Here is a 24323-nt window from a genome sequence, read left to right as displayed (position 1 = left end):
ACTATTGCTCGTAAAAAAGAAAGCCTCTTGCCATCTCGATGTCTCGACTTCTCAGTCAACACCCGATCTTACGTCACCATCGCTTGGAACGACAGGGGCGTAGCCGCCTCGGGTCGGGCGACGGCGATTGAGAGACGGCCAGGGGCAGCCGTTCTTGTGATCCACTAATGTGAGGCTGGAGGGGCGACCCTTCTTAGAGCATGCGGGTGTCTTGATGAAATATTTCAAGGGGTCTTCTCTGGGACGCAAATATTTAAATTATTATAAATATATCTGCATGGAGAGTTAAGGCAGTAACTTAAGTTAGATAAAATTCATAAATGTAGTGGTTGGCTTAAAAAGTCCAAAACCACTCATCGTTTGCATGTTGGTAAGCATCTTGGTAAGCCAGTGAGATAATTGGTATCACCTTCGAAAATTCTCATTTCTGGGACGACAGTAATTGCCAGTTGTTATCCATTTTGGTTCTCTTTCGTGCTCGTCACATGTCAAAAATCCAAAGAGAATATGTCCAATTTCATTTTAACTCGTCGTCTTGTTATCGTTAAAACTCTATATAATTTATCTTTGAGCGTGTTTCATTTTGCATTTGAGCAAATTGACGTGTTGTCGTCCCGTAAGGTGAGAAATTGTATAGCAATTTGCATCGGCCGTCCAGAATTGAATGCGTCATTTCGTTCAAAATTCACCATAATAAATGCGTAGCACTTCTGTTGGCAGTGTGTGTTGAAATTTATTCTCCAGTGAGCTCGTCTGATGCATAGCGCAAGTGAAAATTTGAATTGTTTACATACATTCATTTGTTTATCTTCTAATCTGTATGTTAGTTGTGTGATCTCTGAACGTCATTTGGCAAACCTTTATTGTATTTATTATAAATGTATTAGTTAAATCCATACAGAGCGGTAAACAAACGTGTACCTTTTGGTCTTCACAAAAAGAGAAAGTTTAATTAATAATAAGTTTAAAAAGCGCAGAGTAAAAATTGTAGTTTCCATTCAATCGCCATATGTATTGCTAAGAATATAGGGAAAGTCATTAAGTATAGAATATTTTTGGAGTCGGATTCTCACGGAAGGTGGCTATCCACATGCTATAATTGTACGAAATTATTATTAAGTAAATGATCTTTTTCAAACTTTGTTTTGTCTAATGAGTATGATAAGTTCACTGCTGAGTAATTCTTCGGAATATTTTACGTTTATACAGCACAGAATTTTTAATGCAAAATTGTCTATCATTCAAAATTGCCATCGAAATTAAAATTTTCTCCTGTCCAAAGTGTATTGAGGCTTCACGGCTTATCCACGTGGCAAATATCTTTGCAACGTTTACTGCAGCTTATTCTTGTATTTCAATAAAACATATCTGCTATGCTTTTCTAATGTTTCAATTTGCCATAAATACTTATATTCAACTTGAAAAAATGGCCGAACAACGCGAAATTTAGTCTCAAATAATTCAAATTGCTTTCGGTTTTCCTTTTGGGTCCCCGGCATAGGAAGGTAATTAATAGTGAAAGGCAACTCTTTATTTATAAAATAAACCAGAACACACAGTAATCAACCCGAAGGTCGGATTGGTAGGTGATTGTAGATTTGACCCAGTACTAAGGTCAAAGGCGTGGGGAATCCAAACATCAGGGTATGGGGGCTAGATCCTTTCCCTGTGCCACTAAACGGTTGACCAGGAAGTTTTAATGCCCTAATTCAAATGACACATCTTGAATAAAGCTAAAGGTGCCCAGAGAGGAATGCCCGGGAGTCGAACCCGGGATCTCTGGTCAGTAGTCCCCCGCTCTACGCTTGGACTACCACTTCCCCAACTCCTTATATAGAGGAATGAATCAATTGCATGTTTTTGAACATAATATGGCGGATTTCGAATTCGTAAAAAGCCTCGCTACTTGAGCGTTCGTCAAATTTATGGTTCCACTTTTACATGGTCTCTGATCCAGATATGAGTTCCTAAAATGCTCTCTATTCTATTTCAAGCCACTTATCACCTCGCCAGTTCTCATCTGCAATTTCCCCCTCACTGCTGACTCCGCATGACTAAGACATCCATGTGTAATGACTTCGTTGCGGCTCACATCTTTTTTCAGCATTTCTTTCCTTCTTCATTCTGATTTTACTACAACCATTTCGGTCGTAACCCAATTTTGCTCATTGCTGTGCATTTAATACTTTCTTTTATTTCTCACTTTATTTTCAAACTTTCATCAAATTAAATTCTAACCATTTCATGGACTTTCCTCTATTATTTTTACAGTCCGCATTATGGAGCGTAGAGTTTGTCTCTTTGAGTCGATTGTTTAATAAATGGATACATAATTAATTGATCAACTCAACTCATTTCGTCGCCACTGGTCCACTTTTATCCATTAATTTCATTGTTTCTTGCTGTTTACTCCCTTGTTTCTCCTTCCCATTCCACTTCGAGCTTTTCGTAATTTTAAGTTATTTTCATTCAGTTGGGGCGTGGTGGTCCAGAGGGCAGAGCGCTGTAATACTGACCCCAAGGCTCCTCTTTGATCCAAGGCGATGCCCCTTTTGCACCCTTATTTTAACCCGACATGTGTGATTCGTTGGGAGGCAAATCTTCCTGGGAAACCACGGCCGGCAGATGTCCCTCTTCCACTGATGCCCGTTTTTAACTCACCGTGGTACCTTACATACATGTAGTATTGGGTGAATTCCAACCCCACCTATGCAAAGTTCCTCCAGATTAAATACTGTAGTTTTTTACGCACATACTACCTTGATCAAACAGTTCCCGGAATAACCACCGTGTGGCGCTCCCATCGTTCCGATTTGAGTTCTGTTTTTTTTGTTAAATTGGTACATCTGTTGTTGATATTCCCTTTAAATCTTAGTGTCATAACTTGACATTTGCAAAAGTTACGTAGCCAAGAGTACATCTATCTCTGTGTGTGTTGGCGATTTTTTACAATTTCAGAAATGGATTTAAATTTGCAACAACGAACTTGTATTAAATTTTGCGTAAAAAACGGATTTAGTGGCGCACGGACGTTGGAAATGTTGGAAAAGTGTTTCGGCAACGATTCTCTAAAAAAAACGGTCGTTTACCAGTGGCACGAGCGGTTCAGAAGTGGTCGTGAGTCAATCGAAGATGATGAACGCAGTGGCAGACCATCGACATCGAAAGTCGGTGAAAAAATTGATAAAGTAAAAGAAATGTTGGTCAATAACCGCAAATTAACCATCAGAGAAATAGCGGAGGACTTGAACATTGCCTATGGATCCGCCCAAGACATTGTGGTTAATGATTTGGGTTTCCGTCGTGTAGCAGCAAAGTTGGTGCCAAAAGACCTCAATTTCATGCAAAAAAGAGACCGTGTTGACGTCGCAAAAGACATGATTTGCGAGGCTGAATCCGATCCCACATTCATCAAAAGGATCATTACTGGAGACGAGACGTGGGTTTATGAGTACGACACGCAATCCAGACATCAGGCAAGTGAATGGCGTTCACCAAATGAGCCGCGACCAAAAAAACCACGTCGTTTTCAGTCAAAAAAGAAGGCAATGCTGACGGTTTTCATGGATTACAACGGTGTAGTGCATCATGAATTTTTGCCAGAAGGCCAGACAGTAAACAAAGAGTATTATTTGGGCGTTATGAGACGTTTGCGTGAAGCAATTCGCCGAAAGAGACCAGAAATGTGGGCAGAAAACTCGTGGATTTTGCACCATGATAACGCACCGTCGCACAGTGCTATCATTATTCGTAATTTTTTGACGAAAAATGCAACAAATACCATCCAACAGCCACCGAATTCACCTGATTTGGCTCCCTGTGACTTCTTTCTGTTCAATCGAGTTAAAAAACCATTACGGGGAACGCGTTTTAGCAGCCGAGAGGAAGTAATGGAAAAATCGCAGGAAGCACTGATGGACATACCGAAAACCGAATATAAAAAATGTTTCGAGGATTGGATCAAGCGCTGGCATAAGTGTGTTGCAGTCGATGGGGATTACTTTGAAGGGGACAATATAGATTTAGATGAATAAACTTGTATTTTTAATTTTCTGAATAAATTCCGGGAAATTTTTGATCAAGGTAGTATAAGCTTTTCCCAAACAGACATACTACCTTGATCAAAAATTTCCTGGAATTTATTCAGAAAATTAAAAATACAAGTTTATTCATCTAAATCTATATTGTCCCCTTCAAAGTAATCCTCATCGACTGCAACACACTTATGCCAGCGCTTGATCCAATCCTCGAAACATTTTTTATATTCGGTTTTCGGTATGTCCATCAGTGCTTCCTGCGATTTTTCCATTACTTCCTCTCGGCTGCTAAAACGCGTTCCCCGTAATGGTTTTTTAACTCGATTGTCACAGAAAGAAGTCACAGGGAGCCAAATCAGGTGAATTCGGTGGCTGTTGGATGGTATTTGTTGCATTTTTCGTCAAAAAATTACGAATAATGATAGCACTGTGCGACGGTGCGTTATCATGGTGCAAAATCCACGAGTTTTCTGCCCACATTTCTGGTCTCTTTCGGCGAATTGCTTCACGCAAACGTCTCATAACGCCCAAATAATACTCTTTGTTTACTGTCTGGCCTTCTGGCAAAAATCGTGATGCACTACACCGTTGTAATCCATGAAAACCGTCAGCATTGCCTTCTTTTTTGACTGAAAACGACGTGGTTTTTTTGGTCTCGGCTCATTTGGTGAACGCCATTCACTTGCCTGATGTCTGGATTGCGTGTCGTACTCATAAACCCACGTCTCGTCTCCAGTAATGATCCTTTTGATGAATGTGGGATCGGATTCAGCCTCGCAAATCATGTCTTTTGCGACGTCAACACGGTCTCTTTTTTGCATGAAATTGAGGTCTTTCGGCACCAACTTTGCTGCTACACGACGGAAACCCAAATCATTAACCACAATGTCTTGGGCGGATCCATAGGCAATGTTCAAGTCCTCCGCTATTTCTCTGATGGTTAATTTGCGGTTATTGACCAACATTTCTTTTACTTTATCAATTTTTTCACCGACTTTCGATGTCGATGGTCTGCCACTGCGTTCATCATCTTCGACTGACTCACGACCACTTCTGAACCGCTCGTGCCACTGGTAAACGACCGTTTTTTTTAGAGAATCGTTGCCGAAACACTTTTCCAACATTTCCAACGTCCGTGCGCCACTAAATCCGTTTTTTACGCCAAATTTAATACAAGTTCGTTGTTGCAAATTTAAATCCATTTCTGAAATTGTAAAAAATCGCCAACACACACAGAGATAGATGTACTCTTGGCTACGTAACTTTTGCAAATGTCAAGTTATGACACTAAGATTTAAAGGGAATATCAACAACAGATGTACCAATTTAACAAAAAAAAAACAGAACTCAAATCGGAACGATGGGAGCGCCACACGGTGGTTATTCCGGGAACTTTTTGATCAAGGTAGTATATATAGATGACATTACTTTCGATGAATTAAATGATTTCAGGCTCTACCTTCTGAGAATTCATGATCACTGAATAATAAAACTTTTCATTTTTTGGCGCTTAACTTTACTCCAAAGCTACCAGTTTCCATAGGCTCCATCATCAGGTATATCTTTTCATGTTATCGCCTATACTTCGAAACAGTTTGGCAATGGAATAAAGTTTACTATGAAGAAAGTGTACCTATTCAATAATAATAATTCTATGTCAAGTTTTATTTTGAAATTTATAGTCTTTGAATAACTATGTAACTGTAAGAGATATGTTTTCCTTAAAGGATTTTTTCATTGGTGGAGGAATCCTTATTCTCTTCAATTCATGTTTTTCAATTGTAAATTCTGATGTGTGAATTTCACACGTACTGTAAGGGGGGGAGTGGCTTTTATCCTTTGGTGGGCTCTCCCCCCACCTGTCAAGCCAACCTTCGGATTGATTGACGGGTGAGGGGAGAATGTGCGTGTGTGCGCGAGTCGATCTCAGCGTCGACTAATGCTGGGGGTACTGATCGTTCGCCTCTTGACCGTGCGCCGGCCTGACCCCCCCCCCCTTTCTCTCTCTCTTTCCAGATCCGTCGGAGTGCGTCGCCGGGCGTGTGATCTTGCGAAGAGAAGCGAGGAGGCATCGAAGCGCAAGTGATCCTCTCTCGGGAAGCCCACGAAAATGTTAAACTCCGTTGGAACACTGGTTGGGTAGCCCCGTCGCAGGGGCGAGCCCCAGCCGAAGCCCCCCGCCCTGCCCCCCCTCTCCCCCTCTTCGAGCCCCCCCCACCCGCCCGAACCCTCCCGGCTTGCTCGCCGAGCGGAAGGGCCCCCCCAAACCGCCCCCTCGTTCGAAAGGGGGTCAGTTCCTTTTCCCTCAGGCCCCCTCCTCGCTCTCCCCCCGCCCCCAAGTGCTCTCCCCTCTGACCTCCCCCCGCACCGAACGGACACCCCGCGTCGTCGGCCGCAGTGCTTCGTGGTGCCCGACAAGGAGTGCGAGCTGGTGCGTGAGACGTAGAAAGCTGAAGGGGTGATCTGCCCCTCACCACATGCTAACCCTAAGGCTCGTCTCAACACATTTCCTCAAACAGCCGTAGGCTCCATCGGGTAGTCATGTGTCGCGACAGGGACATGAACCCCGACCCCTGAGCTGATTCACTCTCTTGATATCGAACTGTATTATAAAAAAATAAAGAACCGAGTTCTCGGATTAATTTAAAAAAACACTAGGACGCAGATGTAATAGTTATCTCTCATGTAATGTAGGCAGGTCATCAATTTCTCTTCCGTCTCCTCCCCGACTAGTATTATTGTGCGCCTGAGAGGTCTGTTTTTTTTAACGCTTCACCGCAGTGGCGGCAACCGAGGGTGCGAGGTCTGTGTGTGCAATCAGATCCTCCGCACGCCCGCCACACCGAGCTTGTCCCCTCACCCCCACCCTCATTTCTGAAGAGACAGTCCCGCGTATCCTGTAAACACGGATACTTATAAATCGACCCTGACTTTGTATGCAACATTAGGGCCAATGGGAAGACCACATTTAAGAACCCGGAAAAAAAAGTATAAACTTTCCTCTTAGTCGAGCGGCTGGAGGGAGGACTCGAAGTGTAGCCGAAAGGGGAGGGAGAGACTGCAAGGGTGAGGCTCTGTTGATGCACGGACAGTGAGAGCGGCCATTTCCCATGTCGGGTCGGGTGATCGAGGGAGATTTGTGAGCCGCTGTTTATTTATATTTATACGATTATTCGAAACAAATCTTAAACAGAAGCATCCTCGCACCCACCTGAAACCCTTTCGTGTTTCACCTCTTCATTTTTTTTACAATTCAAATCTTTGACGAGATCGAGGGAGGCTTTTATATGAAGAAAAAGTAAACTAGCCTATTGAAAAAAAAAATAACTTACCATTTTCAATCCAAACCATATTTAAATTTTGTTTCCATCGCATCTTTAAGAACCACATATCAAGAGCACTCATTTAAAGGACACGTGTGAAGAAATTGGGGGTGGAGGAGGAAAAAGAAAGTCTTGCGTAATTTCCCTCAATTTTGGTAATTTTCCCTGGTAGAGTCCACCATCCAAGGAGACTGGTTCGATTGGTCATCCCTCTGCGCCAACCGTTCTCTCTCCTTTCCGTACGGAGCAGAATAAACAGACCGTTCGGACACACGACGGGGTTCCAGACCACCAAGGAGCGGGCCTTCCCCTCTAGGGCACCCTCCTCCCCCTCCCCCTCCCCCCACCCCCGCACGCCTCCCTCCCCCCGCCCCCAAATCCCTCAAACTGCCCAAGATATCCCCCAAGAGGCACGGGAGCGCCCAGCGTCCACTTACCACCCTGGTCGCCGACGAACCGTCTTCGCCCATTGGCTGTGTGTCAATCGGCGGCATATTGTGTCCAATCGGGGCCCGGCTATCATCCCTGCTGGGGGCCAGCCTGTGCTGTGTCCACGCAGAACCCGACGTGAGTATTTTCAATTGATGCCATTGTGATTGGAGCCTTTTCCTCCTCGACAGTCGACCTTTCGACGGACACCCAAGGGCTGTTTCTCCATCGGCCATACGTGCCCCCATCTCAAAACGAGAAACCCTCTTTTTTTAATGCATGCTTTTGGAGGATTTGAGACCTTCAATGTGGTTAAATTAAGATTAAATTTCACTGCTCTCCCCTTTTTCTTCCTTGGTCTCATCTTCACTTCTCAATTAATTTATCACTGGTCCATATGCTATAAGCAATTTTTTTGAGTTTATCATGTTGATTTTTCTCCGTGTCAAATGCACTTAACTCAACTTACCTTCCCTTACCCTTTTACTCTTAAGAGTTTAAACACTTTCCTACTAAATGTTGTGGTTCTCAGTCGACCCTGTTCCTGTTATTGTAGATCGAAAAGCAGCCCAATTCACAGATTTTTATTCCGAATTGAAACACTAAACGTATGACAATTAACAGGTTTCTACTTACCTAAACGATTGTTGTATGTTATAATTTAAGTGCAAAAGGTAAAAAGTACATAAAAATTATGTTGTTGGAAAATTAAAATGACGGGAATCGAATATATCATTGCATGATGAAACGGGAAATACAATGTTCATAAAATTGAAAATTAAGAATAGCATGTGGGTTGTTTTGCATTATAAATATTAATAATTTGGACGAAATATAATTGGTGTCACTTGTAATTTTTTGATGTGTAACTCTTAATTAAGAGTCTTGAGTCATATGTTAGTGTTAATGATATATAATCGTCATTCTCAATGAATAAAGTCATCAAAGATGTGGAAGTAATTGATCAACGCCCAAATGACTGCATTGTTAATGTGTCTTGCCTCATGCAAGCATTGATTGCAAGGGCCTCTTCAATTAAACTATCCGGTATAAAATTTCACGAGAGCATCATAACAGAAATCCTGTATTCATGCCAAATACAGCAGCCTACAACTTTCTTTATAAATATGTTGTAAAAACCTTAGAGTTGACCCCGATCTCACTAATGGCTACCTGACGAAAGGAAATCCCCTTAGAGTTGGAAGATTGTCTCTAAGAAAAGGTACTTCCTTCAAAGTTATTATCTTCTCAGGTTTTTGAATATCATCGAATTTCATGGTTTATTTTGGTTCCGTGTGTCCCACAATTGGGAGAGAAACCCGATCGCAATCCGTTCGTTGGACTTCTTTCTTGTTTCAGATATTGAATAAGGTGAATGAGCGTTAGTAGTATATATACTACCTTGATCAAAAAGTTCCCGGAATAACCACCGTGTGGCGCTCCCATCGTTCCGATTTGAGTTCTGTTTTTTTGTTAAATCGGTACATCTGTTGTTGATATTCCCTTTAAATCTTAGTGTCATAACTTGACATTTGCAAAAGTTACGTAGCCAAGAGTACATCTATCTCTGTGTGTGTTGGCGATTTTTTACAATTTCAGAAATGGATTTAAATTTGCAACAACGAACTTGTATTAAATTTGGCGTAAAAAAACGGATTTAGTGGCGCACGGACGTTGGAAATGTTGGAAAAGTGTTTCGGCAACGATTCTCTAAAAAAAACGGTCGTTTACCAGTGGCACGAGCGGTTCAGAAGTGGTCGTGAGTCAGTCGAAGATGATGAACGCAGTGGCAGACCATCGACATCGAAAGTCGGTGAAAAAATTGATAAAGTAAAAGAAATGTTGGTCAATAACCGCAAATTAACCATCAGAGAAATAGCGGAGGACTTGAACATTGCCTATGGATCCGCCCAAGACATTGTGGTTAATGATTTGGGTTTCCGTCGTGTAGCAGCAAAGTTGGTGCCGAAAGACCTCAATTTCATGCAAAAAAGAGACCGTGTTGACGTCGCAAAAGACATGATTTGCGAGGCTGAATCCGATCCCACATTCATCAAAAGGATCATTACTGGAGACGAGACGTGGGTTTATGAGTACGACACGCAATCCAGACATCAGGCAAGTGAATGGCGTTCACCAAATGAGCCGAGACCAAAAAAACCACGTCGTTTTCAGTCAAAAAAGAAGGCAATGCTGACGGTTTTCATGGATTACAACGGTGTAGTGCATCACGAATTTTTGCCAGAAGGCCAGACAGTAAACAAAGAGTATTATTTGGGCGTTATGAGACGTTTGCGTGAAGCAATTCGCCGAAAGAGACCAGAAATGTGGGCAGAAAACTCGTGGATTTTGCACCATGATAACGCACCGTCGCACAGTGCTATCATTATTCGTAATTTTTTGACGAAAAATGCAACAAATACCATCCAACAGCCACCGAATTCACCTGATTTGGCTCCCTGTGACTTCTTTCTGTGACAATCGAGTTAAAAAACCATTACGGGGAACGCGTTTTAGCAGCCGAGAGGAAGTAATGGAAAAATCGCAGGAAGCACTGATGGACATACCGAAAACCGAATATAAAAAATGTTTCGAGGATTGGATCAAGCGCTGGCATAAGTGTGTTGCAGTCGATGAGGATTACTTTGAAGGGGACAATATAGATTTAGATGAATAAACTTGTATTTTTAATTTTCTGAATAAATTCCGGGAAAATTTGATCAAGGTAGTATATCTACGGTGATATACGTAGACTTCTCGCGGCCAACTAAATGTTCCTCCTACGTAATCCATGCAATTTATTCAGCAAAATCTTTCGGTATTCAGAGAAAGCATTAGAAAAGTTTCGTGATTTCGTACGGTGACTCATTTTCTTGGTTTAGTTTGCCTAAACTCGTCATGTAATTTGCATGCGTATAAATTTTACATGTTCCCCTCCATCCGCAACAACAATCAGGATTTTTTCAAGATAATTTACTTCCTCTGATCAGAGCGTATACTTAATCCTGTAGTTAATATACATCGCAGCGGTTTCGTGTTGCCTGCGGACAGCATGTGTTTACTTTTGGACCAAAGGACTGCTAAGTTCAATCCGGTCTCTCACGGGGTAATGCCATGAGTGCTGCAGTGCTCTATGAAAGCCATGTACTGCTGCGATTTCAGGCGACCCGCAAAATGAAGCCTGTGTCATATCTCACTCAGAGCGGCGGACCACCTGAGCCTCCTGCCTCCTGCTGCCTCGCTCCCCCCCCCCCCGGCGGTCACTCCCTTGCTCTAAATGCAGCCAGCGATGCGTTCGAGTGTTCGTGTTGCCTACATTCACGGGGCCATCAGTGCCGTTATTTTTTTTATATTTTTTTCGTAGTGTTTCCGTGATATGATCGATCGGTGTTTTCTCCTCGTCCCTTCACTGGGGATCCATCCGCTTCGTCCTTTGAGAGAGATGGTGTAGGGAGGCGGGAGGGCGTGGCTAGGAGTAATGTGTGCGGCGAATGCCTCCTGGAACAGAAGACGCAACTTCTCCTCTTGACGCCTCCCGAGAAAAATTCTTGGTTTCCCTAATCAGCGGGGAGGGAAACGTGCACGAATATGTCTAAAGGATATTAAGAGCGCAGTTAAACGTAAAAAAATAGTATTTAATTTTACTGGAATGTATAGTGCTTATTTTTGTCATTCGGAGCAGTAAGCGAGACTCATTGTAGTAACACCAATCTCATTGATTTTCTCCCATGCTCCGAGAAAATTATTTATTTCACTTCAGCATTAAATGTTTACCTCAGTTTACTTTGAACATTCTTCATCGATTCTATCGTTCGTTCTAGCGGAGAGAAGGTGACAAAGAACGCGTTTATCCACACTCCGTCATTTTGTGAAGTTGAACTTTGAGAAAATGAATAGCACTCTAGTGAGAATTCTTTTATCCGTTTAATCGTGAGTCTGTTTGATAATTACCGTAAAATAGTTTGTTTCAGCAATTGCCTATTACTTTGATTACTCGCAGTTTTATTGCGCACACTTAGTAGTGTACCTCGTGCTACGGTTAACTCGCGATTTGGACCGATAATGATCGATAAAGGCGGAGTAACGTACATATTGGCTGCTGCCCTTGTGAGGCGCTAGTGAAGTTTCAAGCGTAATAAATCAATTGGCTTGCCCATGGGGTGCAGCGTCCAGTTAGGAGGGCCCGAGTTCAAATCCGGGTCTCTGGACACTCCCGACGACACCAAAGCGGTGTCATTTTTTGGGTACCAGACATTCCAGTGAACCCGCAGACGACGCGGGAGAAAGAAACTGGCCCCCGTACCCTTAGTGTGTAAATATCACTTTAGCCGTTTAGGGATTAATCTTAAGGTGAGCTCTCATCACCCATCAAATCGAATATCGGGTTGGTCAGTGTGGTTTTGATAGAATGAACAGTTTCATAGTCGAGGAAAAATATGCATTTTCGTAGCGTCACGGAAAAAAACCGATCCGTAATTTCGAAGCTAATCGAAAACACGTTCGACTCCTTTGGCGGAAACCGGGAGGGTTCGCCTCCGCTCTTGTGACTGTGCACCGGATCGTGGCCTTCACCTGTTCGTCCTCCGACCCTTTGGTTGTGCGTGGGGCCACACGAGCGGCCCTCCTTAACCTGCGGAGGAGTGAAAGGCCGGCCGGTCGCCTGCAGTGCCTTACTACGCAGTTGGTGGTCACGCCTCCCTGCCCCACCCCCTTCCTCCAGCCGCTCCCTGCCCCTCGCGGCTCCTCCCAACCCCCCCTCTCGGCCCCCGGCCGCACATGGCCGAGGCGAGCCCACCATCTCCTCCAATGAGAGTCCCCGTGGGCACGGCGGCGTTGCCACATCTCTTGTTGCCACTCTCGCGCCGGATGTTTTATTTTTGTTTTGGTTTGACTGCGTGCTTCCAAAAAAACCGGATGCGGTTATCTGGCTGCCCTCGTGCCGCGTACTTCGTGTTCTGGATACGTACTCTCGTTTCCTATTCCGTTAGTTTTTTACGGTGCAAACGAAATCACCATGGGGCTGAAATGCCATGTTTTGCTAGTAGTCACTGTTGTTAAAGACCAATTCGTACCTTTGAACCTCCTTGAATGATCTCGAGCGTAAATCGAACAAAATGAAATACCATAGAAATGCTCTCAAAGAGTTCCCTGGGGTTGCGTGACTTTTACCATTAGGGTAGCTGGAGGAATTATTATTATTATTGATATTTTTACCTTTTAAGATAATACGTTTAAATTCAGTTAGCTCTTCTAGTAATTTTTATGAAAGTCATGAAGGATTTATTACGGCCAAAAAACTCCTTTATGTAATGGTACCTCCATAACGACTCTCGAAGCAAAATAATCGTTACCTATTTTTAGTCCCGGACCTTAATTGATATTATGAAATGTTTTATCATAAATGAGTACAATAGCTAGTTTAATGTACGTTATGAAAGAACACAGCGCATTAATACAATATCAAACTTTCCATTTTTTGACACGGAAGGGTTCATAAAACTTAAGTTGCTATTTATAGTGCAGCGGGATATTATTGGTAATAGATTGACGATAGATTGAAATCTTTCTTTGCGATTCACATTTTTACCAGAACGCCCAAATCTTGAAAGCTAGAGGGTGATATGTTTATTCTCATAATTTATACCTGCATCTTTCAAATAAAGATGCAACTTTTCCAGTAGTGACACGTCATATGATTGTGAAGTAAAAGACGTCATTATCATACTTCAGCGTAATAAATTTGGATGTTTTTGGGTCTCATGGTTCGGTCCATGAATGTTGTGAAAGTTTCAATACCAACTGCGGGTAGCAAATTTTTAGTATAAACGTATTTTTCAGTTTATAGATAGGATTTTCAGTGGACACTACGATCCCAACCTGCTTATTCATCGAAAAATGAATTTAATTTAAAGTACTTGAACGTATTGATCATTTCTGCGGAACTAATAAAATTGATGTTATATTTATTTCTTAATACAGTCCCGGCCGTCATTTGTAGGGCCACCGTCTTCTTCTGGCAATTGTTTTCCCAAGTGGGTTTTCATTTGGGATAACCGCGTCAGAAAATTCGTAATTTATCCGCAATTTTTCCGTGGAGTGTTTTCTCAGCTTCATACCCATTTTGTGTTTCCATACAAGTTACTTTGTTTTCTTTGGCACATTATTCCTCGTCGATTAGGGGCTTGAAGGTATCTAGCGATGGATGGTCTTAATTTCTCGCTGCATGAAGCACGTCGCTTTGTTTCGCTTAGCAGTGGGCCCAGTAAATTTGAGGCCTTTGAATGTTCGCATCTGCTCCGACTCCCCCTCCCCTCCCCCGGACTCGAGATCCCGGTGAATGTCCTGCAAGTCCTTTGTGCTTGCTGCTCGTCTTTGTGTGCCCAAGGCTTTGTGATTGCGTCCACCTCCCGTCAGCGTCGCCTATCGCCTCGTCCTCTTATCGCGAGTGAAATGAGATACAGTATGTCCCCCGGGGACGCTCGCTTCTTGCTCGTGCATTTGCCCTCGTCATCCTTCACCTGCGCGCCTGGAACAATGCTCCTGTTAAAACAAACACCGCGCGCGGGTTTCGGCAAAGGCAGCTTTTCTCAAATCATATGCGTCGCTCGGAGATTGAGTCGAGGGTTTCCCGAAGAAGTCGAATTTCAATGTTTCAACGGAATGTTTCAATTTTTAGGATTTAAGAGGAAGTTTTGATCATATTTTCGGAGATTTGTCGGAGCACTTTTCTTATTTTTCTCCCCTCTCAATTTGAGATACGTGTATGCTAAGCATTGGCGTTGCGGCGTTGTACAATAAATTGCGACAACTACCGATGTTAAGTGAAATATGTTCGTCTAACTACTGTCTGAAGTAATTTTAAACTTGACAATAATCCACGAACCGATACCAACATAGCGAAATATTGATAAACTGTTATAGTTTGTAATACCCAGTGGCGAGATAAAGTCCTTACGTTTGAGTTCAGAGGGAGGGAGAGTTCCATTCCCGCCTCGGTGGTTTCCCTCCGCGTAGTATTTTGGCTTTGGCGATTCTTCTCAGTTTATTTCAACGTTGTAATCTGACGAAAAAGATAAAAATTTTCTGTTCTCGAATTAGTGCTAACTAAATTAATGATCCATGTTAAATTGAGCTCATTGAATTGCAATATGATATTCATAAAGTATGGTTTATAAATTTATATTTTCTAAAAATTGTAGTGTGGATTTTGCGATGCAAAAACAATTAGATGTTGAAGAATTTATTTTATTTTCAATTTTACTCTTAAATTCATTCCTTAGTGTTATAGTTGGCCACTTGCATAGCTCCTTGCAACCCACAATTTTGAGCATATATATATGTATATGTATATATATATATATATATATATTTTTTTTTTTTTAAGGTAATCTACCGGTTAAGGTAGGTTTTTCGATGGACACAACTACCAAACAAATATTTTGTGACTACTAACAAAACACAACCCTAAATTCTACTCTACACCAGGTCCCTCTTCATCTCTGAGTACTTTCTTCCGCCCTTCATCCCGTCCAACATCCCTATCCTGTTCCTTCCCTTTCCTCTTTTGCCCAACATTCTACCCTCTATCACAGTCTTCAACATCCCACTGCCGGTCAACACCCCCTTCATCCACTTTTCCTGCCTCCATAGGATTGCTCCCAACAAACCCCTCTCTTCGCCCACCATACCAAGTACTTCCTCATTTGTTTTCTTCTCTGTCCATTTCACCTTCTCCATTCTTCTCCACACCCACATTTCAAAAGCCTCCAGTCTACGTCTATCCTCCTGCTTCAATGACCACGTTTCCGCGCCGTACATAGCTACGCTCCATATCAAAGTTTTTACGAGTCTTTTCTTAACATCCTTACTCAAAGTCCCCGTCATCAACTCCCTCCTCCTCGTGAAAGCCTCTTTGCCTAGCGCAATTCTTCTCCTTACGTCCCGACTACTTTGACCGTGTTGGTCCAAAACACTACCGAGATACGTAAACTGTTCTACCTGCTCTAGTTTTTGCCCTCCTATTTTAATGTTAAGCTTGCCCTTTTTCTTTCTAGAAAATCGCATAACCTTTGTTTTATTAATGTTGATTCTCATCCCATACCTGTCGCACTGAATTTCCCATTCACTCAGCAATGCTTGCAGCCCCTTGGCTGACTGACAAACTAAAGCTTGGTCATCAGCAAACCTAACTGATTTTACGAATTCCCCGCCCACTTTCATTCCTACCTCTAGTTCTTCCCATGCCTCTTTGATCATTTCCTCTGCATACAGGTTGAACAGCAACGGTGATAATGGGCAACCCTGCCTTACACCCCTTCCTAACACTGCCCATCCTGACTCCCCGTTTCCCACCCGCACCTGAGCAGTCTGAGACATGTATATATATATATATATATATATATATATATATATATATATATATATATATATATATATATATATATATATGTATATATATATATATCATGTATGTATGTATATATATATATATATATATATATATATATATATATATATATATTGTTTGTATGGATGATCTGGTACTCAAAAAATCATATAGCCTGGGTGGAGCTGCCCAGAGAGGTTTGCACGGGAATTAGCCTGGGCCCCCAGGTCAGTAATACAACGCTCTACCTGGACTGGCGCGGCCAACTATTTATATATAACTTATAACACCTAATGCGTTATATATATACACGCGTTTATAGTATATTGTATCTTCTATTTCGATTCCTTCCTTCTCATCCTTGAGAAAGGTCGCTTATACGTCCGAAAATCCGAAAACGTGTGAATTTCTTTTCTTTTTTGTGTGTTTCTGCGTTTTTATTTCTGTCTGTTCGCTAGCACTAACACCTTGTACAACATATTTTTTTTAAGTAATCTACCGGTTAAGGTAGGTTTTTGGACTGACACAACTACCAAACAAATATTTTATTACTCCTAACAAAACACAAAATCAATCATCCTACTCTATATCAGGTCCCTCTTCATCTCTGAGTACTTCCTTCCTCCCTTCATCCCGTCCAACAACCCTATCCTGTTCCTTCCCTTTCCTCTTTTGCCCAACATTCTACCCTCTATCACAGTCTTCAACATCCCACTGCCGGTCAACACCCCCTTCATCCACTTTTCCTGCCTCCATAGGATTGCTCCCAACAAACCCCTCTCTTCGCCCACCATACCAAGTACTTCCTCATTTGTTTTCTTCTCTGTCCATTTCACCTTCTCCATTTTTCTCCACACCCACATTTCAAAAGCCTCCAATCTACGTCTATCCTCCTGCTTCAACGATCACGTTTCCGCACCGTACATGGCTACGCTCCATATCAAAGTTTTTACGAGTCTTTTCTTAACATCCTTACTCAAAGTCCCCGTCATCAACTCCCTCCTCCTTGTGAAAGCCTCTTTGCCTAGCGCAATTCTTCTCCGTGCGTCCCTACTACTTTGACCGTGTTGGTCCAAAACACTACCGAGATACGTAAACTGTTCTACCTGCTCTAGTTTTTGCCCTCCTATTTTAATGTTAAGCTTGGCCTTTTTCTTTCTAGAAAATCGCATAACCTTTGTTTTATTAATATTGATTCTCATCCCATACCTGTCGCACTGAATTTCCAATTCACTAAGCAATGCTTGCAGCCCCTTGGCTGACTGACAAACTAAAGCTTGGTCATCAGCAAACCTAACTGATTTTACGAATTCCCCGCCCACTTTCATTCCTACCTCGAGTTCTTCCCATGCCTCTTTGATCATTTCTTCTGCGTACAGGTTGAACAGCAACGGTGATAATGGGCAACCCTGCCTTACACCCCTTCCTAACACTGCCCATCCTGACTCCCCGTTTCCCACCCTCACCTGAGCAGTCTGAGACATGTACAGGTTGCGGATTAGCCTCCTTTCCCTCCAATCTATTCCTATTTTCTGCAATATACTCATTAGTTTTTCCCAATTTACTCTATCAAACGCTTTTTCGAAATCTACGAAACAGGCAAATACCTCCTGGTTGTGTTCTATATTCCTCTCGATTAATAATCTCATTACTGCAATGGCATCACGCGTACCTCTCCCCTTCCTAAACCCAAACTGATCATCCCCTAAGTAATCATTTGCCCTACTCTCTATCCTTTTGTTTATGATCCTGAGAACAACCTTAGCTGCGTGGGATATCAAACTAATTGTCCTATAGTCCTCACATGACGTGGCCTTTACCTTTTTCGGAATAGGAACTAAAACTAATCTCACAAAGTCTTCCGGCCAGATTCCCTCCTCATAAATACTACGGATCAGCCCATATAGCTTCTTCCTCCCACATTTTCCCAAGCATTTCAAAAGTTCCACGGGAATGTTATCTACCCCCACGGCCTTATTTAGTTTCATCTCCCTTAATGCCCTTTCTATCTCATTGTCTAGTATGCCTGGATCTAAGCTATCTTCCTCTACGTCATGTTCCTGGACATTGGAAAGGAACATGATGTACAACATTATATATATATATATATATATATATATATATATATATATATAGTGTATATATATATATATATTGTGTATATATATAGTGTATATATATACACATATATATATATATATATATATATATATATATATATATATATATATATATATGCTTTCGTAGACGTAACACGGAAGTGCCGAATAGTACAATACACAGTAACACACAATATAGAAACACAAAAAAAGAAGAACACTCACACGTTATTTCTTGATATTTCGACGGAAACAATCCGTCTTCCTCTGAAGATATAGAAGTAATGAATATGAATGTAAGTAATGAATGTATATATATATATATGTGTGTGTGTGTGTGTGTGTGTGTGTGTGTGTGTGTGTATAATCTTGTTTGTTTATGGTGTTCTACCAGTCTGCAACGTTACATGGTGCCCTGAAAATCTTCGCCGTTGACTCCGCCGGGAGAGCTAATGGATTGGCCGGAAAAGCAAATGGATGCATGTCCAAGAGCCCTCGCTTCACTTTCCGCCATGCGTGCTCGCTGTTGCACTCCTCTCTCTCCGTCACGACCGCTAGTCCAAATGCGCTTTGGTCCGTTAATATTCCTGCGCCGACGGCGGCAAACCGTGGAGGGAACAGGGGGGAGTAGAACTCCCCCCTCCCCCCGTCGGATCTTCTCCAAGAGTCCTCCGGAATGTTCCAAGGCGGTGCGTGATTTATTTGCGGGCGCACGGATTCCAACGTGCGGTGCACATGGCCACCCGCGAGTTTGAACAGCTCCTGAATCCTTCCACTTTCGACACCACCCCCGCCCCTTTGTGACCTTCGCCCCTACAGTACAGACCATAAAGACTTTAGAAACACCCCCCTCCCACGTTCCTCCTAATCATCCAATCCTCTCTTCCATTGTGTTCCACACTTCATTGGAGTCGTCCTGCTTGTATCGCCCCGCCCAATTTATCCATTATGTTACGCTGTATTCATTTCCTTTGCTTCTCCCCGTATATCCTGGAGGTAGTCGTAGAGCAGAATTCCGAGTGTTATTAATGACAGGAAAACCCAATTTAAGTACATCAAAGTTTAGATTTGGTTCTGGTCGATAGTATGCGTAGAAAGAAATATTCCTCGAGTCTCTTTGATTATCAGTCTCATTCTCCGCACTCTCAGCGGTTGTCAGCCCCCAAGACCACGAAATTCTCTCTTTGCACATGAAGTTCAAACGCCACTGAACCGCTTGGTATTTTAAGGATTGGATTCGCCGTATGCTCTAAAATTCTTCCAAGAGTCTAGAAGAGCTTTCGACAATGAGTTAAGTTGTTACATTTTAAGGGAAGGAGTTAAAATTTAACTATGAGAGACAAAAATAAATGTTCCATGAACCTGTTTGGTGGGATGGTCGGCATTGGGAAAATTTTCTCTTTCATCTTTCGCACACATTTGGTTTCTATGCTGGAAAACTTGCAAAATATATACCGGTTGGCTTTTTGAGCTCTAAATCTTCGCCACTAATTAATGTCGATAATGTGTAGAGTTAAAAGTTATTAACCGAACAATTCTAATGTGACTGTTATTTAAATAGGAATACGTTAGGAATATATGATTGATTTATTGATACTCAAAGATATTACTGGCGTTTTTCCACGAAACCCATAAAAGTGCCATTTCGGGGATGAAAAGCAGCCAAGAGGGATCAAGGACGACTGGACGCGGTGGAGGACGTCAATTTGCTGAGTTCTTAAGAAGTGAACCTAATGGAATGGGCAGAAAAGAGGGCAGTACAAAATGAGGTTGTTAATCTTTTGAAATTGTGGTCAAAGACGAAACTCTAAGGGACTACGTGGCATTTTTTTAGTTCTTTGGATCTACGCCCGGTTTCAATATGTCTTGTTCATGCAATACGTTAGCTAATTATTTTAACCCGATTTCATAAGTATTAATATTGCTCATAAGGTTATGAGAACGTTTTAACCGTAGTGACACCGCCCGTCAGTTATTGAGCCCTTTTACTGTCGGTTTTCAACTTTAGTAGTAGTAAAGAACTTAGTTTTTTTCCCTTAACCGGAGGTTAAAGTTAACGTTCAGTTTTTACGAGGCATTATAAAACCTGGCCTTAGTCTTCCATTTGAATGCAGCGTGAGTCATTTTTGCACTTGCGTAGGGCGAGATGATGATTGAGACTTCGTTTTGGGATTCATCGTGAATGACAATCGTTAGGTACGAGAACTCCCTGCCATCGCTGCTGGGCGCGGCCATTGAAGAGCGCCGCTATTTAATTGTAAGTCACGAAATAAAATGAATGGTTCGTCGTTTGGCTAGAGTGTTCGCACCCCGACATTGACTGTGCATGGCCGATGGATTTTATTTAAAAACCTGAGTCATTTGCGATGCCTTGTTTGTCCTCCGGTTACCAGATTGCTTCCCTCGATTTTTATACCTTCGATCGTACTTTTGTGTCAAGGTTTTATGAGGACAGAGACCCTTCGGAGATTGCATTGCGCAACAGAACTTACTCACAGTGGAATGACTTGAGGTAACCTTCGGAGAGGTCCTATTAGACTGAGGAGAAAAGGAGCGCCACTGTAAGTAGGTTAAAGGAATCTTTTAATTTTTCCGGAAAAATGTGGATGCATACGTGCATACACATCCCGAAGAAATACATTGCGCACGTTGCGTGGGGTGACAGGTTACGGGGCAAGGCCACGCCGAAGTCTCTATTAGGCTAGGCGTGAGCGGGGGAGGGATGGGTAGGATACTAGACGGATATATACGCACACACGCGCAAGAATAGAGAACTTGTCCATTCCTGTATGAAATAGATAGCCTAGAAGGTAATATGTCCATGATTCGTGCACATGGAAGGGAATCAGAGAAACACAAGAGAAAAAAAGCGCGAATATTTGAAGATCCAATTACGCTGCTGTTGCCATTCTGAAAGTTGTCAATTTTCAATCACGTGACCTTGCGCTCTTGCAATTGATCCAGCACTCAGAACAACAACCAGTACGATGACTCGCAGTTTGCGCGGATCCCACTGCGATTCAACTAGAAAAGGTTTATATTCCAGATTAGTTGAATGAAACCTATCACTCGATTCGTTTGCTTCCTCATCTTTTATTCTTATATTATTATAATATATATATTCTTAAATATATTATAATAAATTCCATTAAAATGGCTTTGGCATTCGGTAAATTTTCTCGGTAATAATCTATTTATCATTTAACATCGTTTGTCGACTACGTTAATCCCCGTTCGTGTGCCCCTGAGCATCAATCGGGCGAGTCGAGTGAGTGGTGGTGCACTTCACGCCCGTCCGAAAGCGGATACTTAGGGAGTTTTTGGAGTAGGGAGGGGGGGGAGAGAGGAGGAGTTTTGTATTGATTAGGGGCATGCGTCACTCAAGGTGCCCTCGACTGCCGGTTGCGAGGCGGCCCGGCGATTGGAGGGGCCGTCGGGGGCGCGACACTTGAAACCTCGGCGCGTTGCACTCCGCGAGGCGGAGGGGGCGGGACCGGGGGAATTATGTGTCAAGGTCCCCATGGACCGGACATCAATCAGCTCCTCGGGGACGTTGGGAGTGGGGATGTGGGGAGCTGGGAACTAAAGCAAGCACTTAACCGACCGAGTGAGTGAGGGGTGTTAAAACCCAGGAAAGCGTCTGTTTCATTCCTATTTTTTTTGTCCAATACATAGCCAAGGGGTGGAATATCCAACTTGACTGTGGATCCAAGGACTGGCGCCACTTGAGGCTGGCCGCCTCACACCGCGGGACTTGGGTTATTTTCCGTCCACTAATGCGAAGGGGGGGGGGGGCTGAAAAATAACCAAAACTTGCTCCTCTTGTCCGCTCCCTCTTCCCCGGGTGCTTGCTCGCTCCCATTTTTTCGCTCTCGTCGCCAGGGCCGCCGTCACCTCGGTGCAAGCGGTCCGGACCGTTCAAATGAGTCGTTACTTCGGTGTCGAGTGAATGGTGGACCACCCGGGCCCACTCCTGGACACGGAATCCGTACGTCCAAGCTATTTTCGGAATGCAAGCGACTCCGCTGCACGCGCCGTCCGACCACGGGAATTAAAATTACTTTTCGAAGGAGTTTTCCAAATGAGTGGCCCACGGAGACGGCTAATTGCTCTAGTCCGGTGTTCTGCTGCGTCAGCCGTAGTGGCAAGTGATGGGTCATTATGGATGGAAGGAGCGAATCGTGAGCTGGTGCGCTGCCTCAAGTGAAAACAGAGAATGCAGAAAAATAAAAGATTTGCAAGAAAATCAGAATGAATGTACTTCATTAATGGAACTCGAGTGCAGAGCTGCGGGCAGATATGTTCCGCACGACTAGGTTGAATGGAGAGGGCCAACACGTCGTCATCGACCTGTTCATTTTAGCGACCCAAGTCAAGGGTTACAAATATTTCATGCCCCATTTAATTGGGTCTGCTTTCCGTAACAAGCTGAAACATCGAAAATTAATTCCGAAAAATGCGCCCTCAAGCTGGAATCGAGCTCAAGACTTCAATGTGAGCAGTTCCTCCATCTCACCGTGGCTTCATCGGGTACCATTTTTGTCACGCGGTCGCCCAATGTTCAAAATAAGCCGATATGTTCATAATTTTTATTTGCAATTTTTCTTATGCTTTATTCCGATCTTGATCATAAAATCTCGCCAAAATTAGAAAATAATAAATATATATTTTGTTATTCCGCTTCAAAATCCACTGTCCCACATGTTAAAAGTCTTCCTTACAGAGTATTCGGATTTCAGTTCCAACTTAGGGAATGCCTTGGCTACTGAGGTTATCTACTCCTGAAAACTTTGCGTAAAACTTCAAAAAATAATTTTATTCGGTGATTTATGGGCTAGGTTTCTTTTATTATCAATGATTGCATTTTTAGACTTGACTATTTTAGAATACATTTGCAATTAGTTTGTTCAATTCTTGAACTCTGTTCGGTATTATTTCAGTAGATTATGGAATATATATTCCCACGAATGAAATAAAGTCAGTTAATTGCCTTTCAATGGAATGTGTACCTTGGAAAATTGAACTGTGGTTTAATCTTCCGTTGCTGAATTCTTCATCGTTACGTTTTCATTGCTGTTTGGGTGGCGGTAGGTGTTCAGTAATCGCCAGCCAATTTCAACTTGGGCGCATTACTCGACGCCTAAGCAAATAGAACAGGTCTATCACAGATTTATCGTTTTAGGATTTCACGTTTACTTTTGCCACAATTTATGTGAATTGTGAAGGCGAGGCAGAATTCTGTGTTATCTTGCCCGTTTTAAGCAAAGTGCTAAAAAAATCTTGCGTTCAAAATTTGAGTATTCAATTTCATGTTCTTTTCGGCTTATCATTGATCTTAACCGATTCACTAGATCTGAAAACCGATAGAACAGAATTTTATAAAAAAATTTCTATTACGAACCGTGTAGTTTCAGGCTTAAAGGTGTGAAAAGTTTGCATATTGGAGAGGAATGATGATTAACAATTACTTTTATTCATAATTTATCTCCAAATTTCAATAATAAATAGGCTCGATAATGGAAATATTATTTTTACAATGCGTCATAATTTCTATTAAACACTATTCAAAGGTTCCTGCTGCCCAAAAAGAAATGAAAAAAGCGCCAAAGATATTCCAGTTTCAGATTATTCTCTCTCGTGCCCCCTCCCCCCATTCCTAGCATTCCCTCAATTGTTTTCTTTTCTTTTCACCTTTTCCATCCTTCGCCACACACACATTTCTAAAGCCTCCAGTCTATGCCTATCTTCCTGCTTCAAACTGAAAAATCTTTTCATATAATCAACTCGTATATTCCTGATGGAAAAGACAAATACGATCCCAAGTACAGGGTGCCTTTCGAAAGTAATGCAATTACTTTTACGTAATTTATTTAACAGATTTCCTCAAATACTTAAAATTCTTCAAATCACTGTCCAAGGGCCTCCTACACATTTTGTCCAGCGACTCTGTCAAGACAAGCCCTGGAAGGCGTCTTCGGGAACACCTCTCGCCAAGTCTTCATCACGGCTGATTGAATCTCTTATATGGGCGAAAAACGGGTTCCTTACG

The 24323-nt window shown here is 42.5% G+C and overlaps 1 protein-coding gene across 3 annotated transcripts in view; it reads left to right on the top strand.

The window, feature by feature from the left end:
* The window catches only part of LOC139694682 (protein FAM13A), a 332141-nt gene that overhangs the window by 168822 nt on the left and 138996 nt on the right, over window positions 1-24323 (top strand). For all 3 annotated transcript variants that reach the window (XM_071593185.1, XM_071593184.1, XM_071593183.1), the window contains one exon: window positions 6054-7927. The gene's annotated coding sequence lies outside the window, so the exon portion shown is untranslated. The remainder of the gene's footprint in view (window positions 1-6053; window positions 7928-24323) is intronic.

Source organism: Hetaerina americana, unplaced genomic scaffold (genome assembly GCF_022747635.1).
Source record: "Hetaerina americana unplaced genomic scaffold, ioHetAmer1.1.p SCAF_52, whole genome shotgun sequence".
Taxonomy (NCBI): Eukaryota; Metazoa; Arthropoda; class Insecta; order Odonata; family Calopterygidae; genus Hetaerina; species Hetaerina americana.
The sequence above is the reverse complement of the archived record's forward strand: the minus strand, read 5'-3'. Positions and strand labels throughout refer to the sequence as shown.